The sequence below is a fragment of the Galleria mellonella genome, unplaced genomic scaffold (genome assembly GCF_026898425.1).
Source record: "Galleria mellonella isolate WM207_F2 unplaced genomic scaffold, CSIRO_AGI_GalMel_v1 utg78, whole genome shotgun sequence".
Taxonomy (NCBI): domain Eukaryota; kingdom Metazoa; phylum Arthropoda; class Insecta; order Lepidoptera; family Pyralidae; genus Galleria; species Galleria mellonella.
Window position 1 is genome coordinate 4,737,950 of NW_026442151.1, and position 12,452 is coordinate 4,750,401.

General features: G+C 30.9%; 1 protein-coding gene across 1 annotated transcript in view; it reads left to right on the top strand.

Moving 5' to 3' along the window:
- Nucleotides 1–1,014: 1,014 nt before the first annotated feature.
- LOC113517350 (uncharacterized) overlaps nt 1,015–12,452 on the top strand; it is a 70,701-nt gene continuing 59,263 nt past the window's right edge. Inside the window, exon 1 of the mRNA XM_052901619.1 lies at nt 1,015–1,222. The gene's annotated coding sequence lies outside the window, so the exon portion shown is untranslated. The remainder of the gene's footprint in view (nt 1,223–12,452) is intronic.

A 12,452-nucleotide genomic window follows, 5' to 3' on the forward strand; every position in this document is an offset into this window, starting at 1 on the left:
TTCTACGAAACTACTCTTTTATAAATCCTCATAAATTAAATTTTAATAAGTTTTAATTATATTTAGTAAAACTTTAGTTTATATTGATTTTTAGAATAAATATTTATATATTTTGGTTTAGAGAAATGGTGTTTCAGAATTTATCCTATTGTTAGGGGTCGTCTATTAATCACGTGATGTTTTTTAGCATCTTCCCCCCCCCCCCCCTACTCTCCTGGTGATAGGTGATGAGATTTTAAACTACCCTTCCCCTTTACTCAAAATCATGTGTATTTTTTGGTACAAAATGTTTAAAAATTTTTAGAATATTATCTTTAAATACAGATATAATATAATTTAATTCTGGAAATTTAAGCACCGTAATAAAAATGTCCAAATAGACATTTAGGTTGCAGTTTATTTCTAACTGGCATAAAAATAATAAAGAAAATGTGTATTGATATGAAAGACTCACAATTAAATACTGGTACATGAATATATCCAATGAACATTGTCCTCAGACCACGGATAAGTAAGACTTTCTTCAACATTAACAAGTGGATAAGCGTCTAGCGAGTCAACTGTTGGTACTGTGCTTTGCTAAAGATCAACGTCGGTCTCATCAAGCGGCGTCTTCATTTTCGTGCACTACACAAAAATCTCTCTCGATTTACCGACGCCTTTTTGTTTAGAAATCGGGCGTTTAACAAAAAGATAAATACACATGATATCTCACTACACCCCACCTTCCAACCCCTGTGATACTTCGTAATTTTTTTATGAACCCCCTCCACCCCTTTTCGAGCCCCACATGATTAATGGACGACCTCTTAGCATCTTTTCTACCCGCGAAGCAATCATTTTTAGCAAAGAAACATGGCTAAAATGATAAAAAATTTTGAGCCTCATATACTAGCTCGTATTTTTAGTTTTACGTACCACTAATTATATCCTGTCAAATTCTATGAACTGGTTGCACAGATTTACACAAAAATGTTTCTATTTGTAGTGACTTAAGTTAAATGTTCGATTTGATTCAATTGTATGTTAATAGCTTGGTCTGTCTCTTTTGTGTACTTTTATTTGTAATTTTTTGATTTTATTTTTACAAATCCCTTTAGGATTTTTAATAAATTAAATTGTGTGTATCGTATAAAAGCAAATTAATTAAAGCAAGTCAGTTTCTAAATTATAACTAAATACATCCTAATTGGACGACGGATGCCCATTTGTTAGAGAGCAGGTTAGTACTTATTTAATGTTTTCTATTATTTCATATAGTTATACTCATTTTATGAATTATGCAAGCTTTAAAACAATTGTATATAACAAACTATTAATTTTTTAATTCATGTCCGTAAGATGCTGTTTAGTCTCATTTTTTTTTACTACATATTTCGAAATTTACGGTCAGGAGGATAAAAAATAAGTTCAAAATTGCATAAATCCAATGTAAAGTCAAATAGTAGGTCTAAAGTAGCCTATGATTAATTTCTTAAAAATCATGAAAATATCTATTCATTTTCTCACTTTACCAAAAACAAAATATTTCAGTAAGAATCCATTTTTTTTAAAACTTATTGAATTCTTCCAGTACATATGTGCTTTTATATACATTATAATAACATAGGATGATTTGATGGAAGGAAACAAAAATATTTGTCTTATAAAAGTGTATATTAGTGTAAGAGTGTGTGTGTACTTCGTCTAGTAAGGTAAGTTAGGTACCTTCGAATATAACAAAACTGATCTAGAACTTGAGATAATCACATGAATTAGGATATCACATGAAAAAAGATTAGAATTTCAAGGGGTTTCATTACACATGACTTACTTATATTTATTTATTTATTTATTCATAGGAAAACCAGGGCTACACTACAGCAAATAGATACAGTTTTAGGATAACAAAATAAGCCACTAATAGGTTTTCACAAATAGTAAACAAACAAACAAGTAGCAACCTTTGTGCTATATCTAGATCAACTAAATTGTTAAGCTCATAGTACCATTTTAATATCAATAATATATGGTTAGATCACTCTAAAGCAACTACTAAATCTGTTACATTTTATTTTTCGAATAATTATCATATTATCTCTAATATCTATTTAAAATTTAAGTTTATTGTAGAATTTATGGGCTCAGAATTATATCTCTGGACAGATTATTAACAGACATAAAAAAATACTTTCAGTGGATTGACTTTGCTCTTGTGCTAGTTTCAGACTAATTTTTATTTGTTAATTAAAATTTTAAAGACAAAATAAGAAAAACAAGATTATTGGTCTATTTAATTTTATTTAAAATAATTAGCCGTTTTAAAGTAATTGGTAACAATCATATAAACATATATAAATTTTGGAACAAGACTACCCATCTATACATATATACATATACATACATACATACATATATATATATAATAGTTCATAATTATGAAAAAGATCAATTGTTCATAAACACAGATGCTCAAACAATTTAAACTACCAATTGTTTTATTTATAGTGATTCATGTTAACAACTTAATTAGTGTTATTTCATGTGTTGTTTAATTGCCACAAATTGCTTTTTTATAGACATCTTTTTCAGTAAATAAGAAAATTTGTTCTAATTGAAGCAGTGTTTCTCATTAAAACATCTCTAAAAGTCTAACTGTGCTCGCTAACCTGCCTGACAACATGGCAACTACTGGCAAAACTCCCCTTATGGTGAAGTCTTATGTTCAGCAGTGAACAGTTAACAGCCGAAATGATGAAATGATGATTATATATTTTACTAATATATTATTATATTCTATGAAAATTAAAATTTTATTTTGATACCAAATCGAATATTTCTCTTCTCTCTTTCTGATTTCTTCCTAAACATGCATATGAGTATCACATAACATGCTGAAACATAAAAAAACAGTGATGGAAAACCATCTTTTTTTAAGTTGGTTAAAAATTTAAGGCTTACCCGCAAATTATGTGTTGATTCATATAAGGAGGTTGAATTATTAAGTTTAAAACAAATATTATTTTACGTCTAATTTCCGCATAGCGTGCTCACGATTAAGGGCAATAGTTCGTGTGGTGAGTTGGTGACGCAACCGGCGTATTTTGGGCGGTACACAAGCGTATTTCGCCCGTAACGGTCGTGCTGAAACGTTGAACGACTTTACGTTGAGCAGAGACGGTTAAAATATGATTTACGTCGTGTCTATACCGTAATTTATTATTAAACATAAACGGCCATACGGTCGTAATACCCTTTTCCTTATTAGTGTGTTTATAAGGTATATATTGTTACACTAAAATTATATTTAGTACATAATGTTGTTATAGTTGTGCTCGCTGCTCCATCCGCGTGATTTTCGATTGTGATCGGGCTAAAACGTCATTTGTATCTGGTGTGAATAGAAAAAAAAAATATATATATACAAAATTTTTTTTATGCTCAAACAGTATACTTATCATTTTATCCTGCAGCAAAATTGCCCTCAAATCCCCATACCTACCAGTTTCCATCAAGTTCCATTTATAGTATTTTTTTTTACGACGCGGCATTGGCAAATAACGAGAATAAGAGAAAAAAGAGATTCCATCTATTTACGTACACATCGAATAGTTTTTATGTAATAAATGGATTCAGATGGCACATTCTTTCATAGCGTTTGATTTTTAAAATAATATTTAAATTAATTAAATAATAAAAGACTGCGTGAAATTTCTATGACATCAAATTACTTTCGATGGCATTTATATTCTCTTGTCAGTTGTGTAATTCACTATATAGAATATGCATGTTGATATTAAAAGATAAATTAATAATGTGGCCTGAAGCACAGACATTATATTAAAATTAAATATTTCATTATATTTCAAATTATACATTAGAATTTGATGCATTTAATTAATAATAGAACGAAATAACGAGGTCAGATTTAGCAAGATTAAATGCTTTCACAACGCCTATCTGCTTAAGTTAGTCATGACAATTACAACTACATTCACTAACCACCCACCACCATAAAAACTAGATTCAACGGTCAAACATTTGCATTACGTTTAGATTACATTGACTACCTTGCCGGTATAAGGGTGTAACACATTGATTCACCTTCCAACGGTTGCGGGTTCAATCATTGGTTTTAGTTGACACAAACATTCGTGTTCATAGATAAGATTTATGTATTGGTCTGCGCGTTTTTGTTTGTGTATTAAAAAAAAATTACTGCTATAAATTCTAATGGGGTAAAATTCTAATAAATATAATGTTTGTATTTACATTAAAAATAATACATTGTCGTTAAGGGCGCTTAAGAAAAAACAAGACACTGCATATTGCTGTCTCGTTCTATTTTATGCATGTAGTAACGAAGTAAATTTTCGCTAGAATCTAGATATCTATCAATAGATTTGTTTGCCACTTGTCTAGTGAGGCGGTCTATTATATTATTCATGTATTGCTTGTGTAAACATAGCTCCGGTAACACTTCCATTTAAGCGCCAGCCAAAATAAACTGTCTCTTACCGCATTCCTTCTGTAAACTAATGCAAAATATCTATTTCCATATCAATTTACTTACGTCGTAAGTACCGAAACATTAGTGCTAAAGGCTTCCAACCTCAAATACTTATGTTTCATCTGCTTTCATTATTCGTCAAAAGTAATATACGCCGTTTCCAGAAACTTGTAGCCTTGACTTTCGCTCAGACAATAAGTACATATCATCCTCATCATTTTAGCCATTATCTGTTCACTGCTGGATATAGGCTTCCCCCATACACTGCCATAAGGAACGGTATAGTGGGAGTCGTCCTACACTGCGTTTGAGGTTCGCCAGTCAAGAATCTTTTTTCCCCATCTCCCCCATATACAAACTACTTTAATACTGCGGAATTATTGCTGTCGTAATATTAAATGTAATAAAGAACGATTATCATTTGATTATTTTTATATAAATACACAATAACTAAAGATAACGTCAATGACACAGTTATTGTCAAATGCTTTTGTATTATTTTGAAATAATTTGGCGATGGCAAATTTAAGAAACGACAGTAATATTGAAGTCGACAGTGAGAAACGTAGTAAATAATTACATGACGGGTGTCGTAAGAAAAATCGATGATTCATCAGATCAGTAATGACTACGCAATTTCTGTTTAACAGCTTTTAAAATTGGGTTAAAAATATTTTAAATGGTGTAATAATAAATAATATAATAGTATATATAATGTCGTGTAGTCCCTTTGAAATTTTTGTACCCTATATACATATGATTGATCTATTTATTCATTACATTCAATGATGAAATCGAGATTAGCAACTCTAATAGTTTTTCACATAAATTTCACTTATTCACTTCTATTTTAGACAATAGTTCTATTAACTTACATAAGTTAATGAAGATATGTAATGCTAAATCCCTTACCCAGTGCCGAAGAGCCATCCTTACATCTTTACCTCGCCCAGATTATTATTTTTTTTTTTAATAATTCTTAAGTCGTTACTAGTCTGCTACTACGAAGGAACAATTGACTTCGCCCTACAGATTAGTATATTCGCCATGGATGTAAAAGGTCCTGCTGTGATTCACTTAATAATCTCTTCCTTCCTCTGGAAGAGAAAGCTTTGAAATAGAATCCTAAAACAATGAAAACAAAGTTTGGATTTCAATTAATGTTAACAAAATTATAACAGTGTGTCGACAACAATTCTCGACTGACGTCAAGTAGATAAGAGGGTGGTAACAAACGGGCGATATTCTGTTGAATTCTGTGGAGAGCCCCACCTCTTATAATCCATAGCGTACACTGATGTGCACATTTTTTTTTATAATAAGTTTCATGGCATTGTACCAAACAAGAAACAATCTCCGGTATGTTTTCAGTGTTAAATTTGTTTACTCTAAAGACTTCTTATCTCAAAGCATAGGGACGTAATGACTGCGTTTCAGCAACCTAAGAGATTCTATCCGCTTTATTATATCACCTGTTATCAAAAAAACTTTGAAAAACAAGTTTCGTCTCACCTGAAAGCAAGATTAAGTCTGATCTGACTGGGCCACAGTATCTATAAGTGCCTTATTTGCAATACGCGCTGCTTAAGAAAAGTACTTCGTCTCCGTAAACGTTAAATATTATAAATTAAACTTTACCATCTATAATACAACAGGCCAATCTATTCCACTACAAATATGTGATGATAGAAAATAAACATAATAACAGTCTGTTATTCAACAACTATTTACTCGATAATTAACCGTCTTTAATTACGTAGAGAACATTTCACCAATTTTGTAATCTGTTCAGTGGGTGTTATATACAATTCAAATAATTAACACCCACTCAAGTTTATGATACACAAATATCTACACGTGCTACATCACTACAGTGACGGAGAGATATTCAAGATTTTCTCTCGTCGATTGTAAAGTCTCTTAGATTTAGGGTTGCAACTTGTCAGCCGGAAGTGAAGTCTGTTTTAAGTAGGAAAAAGTCAGATTCTAATAATATTATACTTGAAAAAGATTGTAACGATATTTGCATAATTGGTTCTTTCTAATAATAAATATGGCCGAACGGGTAAAGTTGCAGTGCAGGATACAGCTCTATAATAATTTTAAACATATTACTTTTATTTTAGATTTATGAAAATACTTAATTTCTCACCATTGCTCACATTGTTCACATTATACTTGTAAATATTAAGCCGGAATTTCAGTAAAAATCCGATAAGGATCTGCCAACCCTGTTGTCACTGTTTCTAAGTTTGTCAAATTTGGCTACATACCTTCTTACAGCGTTAGCGTGGGCACATTTTATGCTGCTTTAATTATAATATGACTCAGTCGTCAGTGACTAAATATGTTAATAGACTCGCGAAAGTCGAAAAGTAAATGACATATTACTTAATCGTTTTGTAGTGACAACAATTTTTAAAAAGGTACTTTGGTCGGAGAAGATTAATTTTTTTGTTATGTAAGCCTCAGAAATGTACAGTTTAGTCGTCCGGAAACGCTTTAGCAATCCGGTAAAACTCAGTCACTGGAAAAGCTGACAAAAAAGGACTCGAGGGGATGATCCAATGTCCAAAAATCCAAAAATGTCCAACGTTTTATAATGGCCGCAAGAAATAGACAGATTGTTCAAATCTTGGGACAACTGAAGAAAGGTTATTCTGAAGGTTAAAATATTCGACCTCCGTATGGTCTCGTAAAAACCATCGTGATCAATCCTTGACTGATCATCATCGCAGCAGTAATTCATAAATTTTGAAATTGTAAATAGAAATTCAGCACAGGTTTTTAAAAACCCATAGAGTTGTAAGGTCAATGGTGCGAGAAGGCGAAGCTGCGGAAAACAGCTAGTACAGAACAATTGCCATAATCTGTTTGTTTGGTAACTAAGTATTACATGCCGTTTTTGTTGTCTCCGATTTAGATAATAATTTCGTCAACACGCTACCACATACTACGCTATGTGGTATTACAAACAGTTATTACTAAATTTGGACATTTCGTGTCTCCAAGTCGTTAATCTAATCTAATAAGTAAATTGTTTATGTGCTCTATATATGACGATTGATATTATCTAGTTACTTTTATATGCGACTTTGTCTTTTAACTAAAAAAGAAACTGCTTCAAAATTCATGTTTTGTTGAGTACTTCTTTCTTATTTTAAACACATTATCGGGACTTACACGATGAAAAGTGGTAAGTCGTGGCTACCACGTGGTGCGATTTACGTCGAAACGTCGAAACGTCGACAATTAAAATCAGGTACTATTTTCGTCGCGTTAAACACTGATAATGTATTTATAATATGTATTAGCAATGCGAAAGATTAAAATTATTACTTCATTCTCTCTTCCTAATTACAAATGTTCTGTATGTTTTGTGATTATACATGATAGCTTCTTTATGGCCAATCATGAAATACGGATGAATTGTAAGAAGGACGCAGGTACCCGATCAATGAATATGTCTAAGACACGAGCAATAAGTAGGCGCAGCTTATATTTTAATATTGACCAAAACTGGTTCGATTTCTTGCACCGATTGTCTTAATTTCAGCTTCAATATTCACTTTCTATTAAATATACACAAAGGTAGATAATTAAATATATATAAAGGTATAATTATTGTGTTATGTCGGCATTTCGGCAGTAGGTGATATTTCTGTTTCAACTATAATTATCATGTTTCAGCCTTTTAGTATAAACAATGTGTCAAGGAAAACAGGAATTGACCTTTATCGGCACAACCTTTCCTGTTTGTTGAGCCGTCACTGCGTCGTGTCGACCTGGATTTATGACGTATTGTTAGCCCATAGAATGTATAAGGTCAACGATCCCCGCAACGCCTACATTTATAATTTCCACGCTAAAACATTTATAAATAAATACCACATAACTTTCAATTGTTAGTTTTATGATAGTTTTTGATTATTTGATCAAAGCAATAATCATAATTGAGATTGTGTTCTTCAAAAAAGCCAATTTTGTGGCAAAACCAGTAATTTTAAGAACCGATTTTGATAAAATTTCTATGGGACCAATCTGTAAATGTATCCTTTGAAATAAAAAAAAAAGAATTTTCAAAATAACAAATTTCCAGTAACAAACTTAAAAAAAATACAACCGAATGGAGAACTTGTTATTTTCGAAGTCGGTTAAAAATAGCCTTGCTACCTTTTTACTTGCGAACAAAATTTTCAAAGTTACGTTCTGAATTTATTAATACTGAATCGTGTACATCACACACGCTAAAACTTGGGACTTTAGCATAATTCTATTTGAAACTGAGGGAAAAGTAAGAGTACGTTGAGAGGTGTCATAGGCTTTATGCTACAAATTCCACGAGGTCAAAAATAATGATTTACCAAAAAAATCCCATTAATATTATAAATCTAAGAGTTAGTAAAATTGTTCGTTACTCAGTTATCCTTCTACTACTATAAGTGAATGTAATTCAGTGCAAATAGGCCATATCCTCGATATACGTAGGATGCATTTATTCAAATTTACGCGGGTAATATCACAAGATGCATTTAGTACTAACATAAAAATAGCTTTTAATATAGGCTGCTCACTTAATCTGTATATTAAAAGGAAAATATTCAATATAATATAAAAAAATATATAGTATTGACATTGTTTTGAAATGCCTACCGTCTTTGAGGGATATGATGTTTAATTAATTCGTTACTCGCTAATTTTAATGCATAAAGAATTAATTAATAACGATAATTATAATAAATGTGTTTGTTGCCATTTTTTATAAGTACGGTGCAATAATTACAAGGTTAGTAGAATATTTATTAATAAATACATTATGAAGTGCCGGTATGCCTGGCAGTAGGTACAAACTCAAGTTTTGTACTCAATTAAATAATAGGATTCGAATCAGTATAAATCGCTTCTCTAATAAAAAAATATTGTGTATATTAAAATTCAGTAAACAAATGTTTAATAGTGCTTGGGCGTATATTAAAATAGAACTGTAACATCATTTTGATTTGTTCCCTCGTCTTGCAATCGGCCTGTCCCCGGAGAGAGCAGGTATGCGTGGAACGCGGAGTCGTCCATGTTTATAATTAGCAAAGCTGCCCTTTGTGGTACCAAAGCTTTCTATATAAAATGTTCCTGGAACAGATAATCACTCGTATTGTGAACTATAAAACCGGTACGATTTTATTACAACTTTCGCTCGTACATGTTCTTGTATCGTGTAAATTTCGAATTTTAGGTTTCCCCTCTCTAATATATGTTATCGATTATATTATTAAATATATGTTACTATTTTAAATACCACTGGATTTAGCTTACCATAACAACCTATTAAATTCCAATGCTGGACATGGTATCTCTATATAAAACAAAGATTAGCCTGCTATTATTATGCTTATATTACCGTGGCTTATATTACCGTTTCTTTATTAACACCACCTCTAGTCGCCTATCACTTGACAATCCGTGACATATTTTGTATTTGTAATCACATTTCATCACTCAGTATCAGCGAAATCTAAACAGTTTAATAAAATAATAATAAAGGTCACTGGTATTTGCACATTTATTATTAATTATTATTTATTTATTCATTAGTACATATATGTGTACATGGCGGACATAATGCTAAAAGCGTTCTCTCCCAGTCAACCATAGGGAAGTGTCAGAATACTCGAATACGGTACTAGTAATTATTGATATACAGACATACTAAAATTACATATATAAACGAGTAGATACATATAAATAACAAATATACTTACATGATATAATATAGTATATGTCATATATTATAATGACATATACTATATTATACACGAATTTGAGAATAATATATTTATTGCACAGCACCATCTAGTCTTAAATTAAGTAGAGCTTGTACTATGGGTACTAGATGACTGATATAAATACTTAAAATACTTTTTTTTATGTACATAGATACCTGTTATAGATAGGTGACACCCAGAAAATGGTGTGTTTGATCGGTTGAATAGTTCAGCCAGAGTTTAAATTTATATAAACAACAACGCCATAACAAGTATTAAATACTCTTATTATAAGAATAAGCAGCTTGAGAAACACTTTCGCCGTTTTTGTCCATGAACGCATAACGATGGGAGAGAGCCTATGGAGCGTCTCCAAATGGCTGTCACCTCGATTAATCACTTTCATCAATCTTGTTTGTTCATTTATAAAAAAAAAAAGAAACGAATTATTTTACTTCATTCATACTCGAATAGGTCATGGCCGTAAATAATTCCTGAACGAACTTAGTATTTTATTTTCATAAAACATGTTCCGTCTTTAGTCCTCGTAAAATTTATGTTGCCAAGAAACATGCATCCGGCCTTAATCCGCTTTGAGCCTTTTTTATTTCATTCAGCGCGACGTTTGACTCAAGGTAGTTATAGAACATAAGTAGTCCTCAAAATGCCTGTTCGCTGTATATGAATATGTGAGTTGTAATACTAAACGTTTACTGGAAATAAAATACAAAAAATACACCTTCTTCTGTATTATGATATTGTAGAAATTTTATCATCGTCAAAAAATTTGGAAATCACAATTTAAATTGACATCTATTCCTTCCAGTGAATTATTATTTACATTGTACAATATCAATAATAAAATTAATATTTTTAAATTTTTTATATTTTTTTAAATTTGATAAAAAGAAATTGTAAGAAAACCAGTGGAATAGTGCAAATGTTATCACATTGTTTACAAATTTTGTCAAGTATAGAAAATATTTATTGATCCGTCGGATTGTTTGCCATTTTAATAAAAATCGCAAAAAAATAATAATGTAGTTGCTAATTTTTATGCATTTGTATTCCATTTTAAGAAAGTTCTCTGTGAAATAGTAACAAATCATAAATATTAATATTATAAATATGAATGTTTATAAAAATATCTGTTACTTAATCATGCTTAAACAGCCGAATTGATTTGTTGTATCCCTCAGCTTTGCTCGCGTAAATTAGTTCATAGTCTTATGTGCTAAGTTAGGATACCTACTTGTGTATCGAATTACATTCAAATCCATACGCTAAATTAATTTAAAACTTCCATGTTGTTTACAAATATGTTAAATTTATCATCATGACTTAACGCGACGCTATTAGAAACGTCGGCAATAAAAATCCAGTAGGAGTTATTAAAAATGAAGTCCCGATAGTATATCTATACATATAACAAACTGTAGAGGTCGAATGTCTGTAAAAAAAAAAACACTAAAAATTGAGTCAGGGGAATGTTAGTTGTGAAATAGAACACATCCAGATTTATTACTAAATTTTTTGTTTCTCTGTCTGTTTGTACGGGCTAATCTTCGAAACTGTAAGAACAATTTAAATGAAGTTTGCATGGTGGTATCTTATATCCCCGGTCAACATTTTAGATACTTTTAATCACGGAAAATTAAAGAGTGCCCGTGAAATAGTTAAAAAAAAACTTTAGTAACTTATATAGCTTAGTACACAACCCTACTTGAGTTTTTAAATTTAAATATATGTAAACAACGTGAATGTTTAAAATTGAGTAGATACTATTTACCTATTATCACATCGCGTTAAATCTCGATCGTGACTTTAAAATAAGCTATATTAATTTTGTCATAATTAAAGTTACATTTTTGTAGAATAAAATCCGATACTTTACTGTTTTTTAATCAGGATGCCCATATTTACACAGTCTGATGTGAAGTAGTATTACATATACGGCGGATATACATATTTAGCAATGAAAGATCAGACCAGGAACTATCTTATACCGTTTCCTTCTTCTAACTAGACCTATAAAACTGGTACATTAATGTTAGCTCATTGCACTGCTTAGTACATTTTATGAAATACGGTATTTAATAAAAAAACTAACTACCTGTACGTTCTCACAGTAACGTTGTAACCGTTTAATTTCATCGTATATTCTTATCGATTTTTATGATCGATAACTATAAGGAACAAGAAGT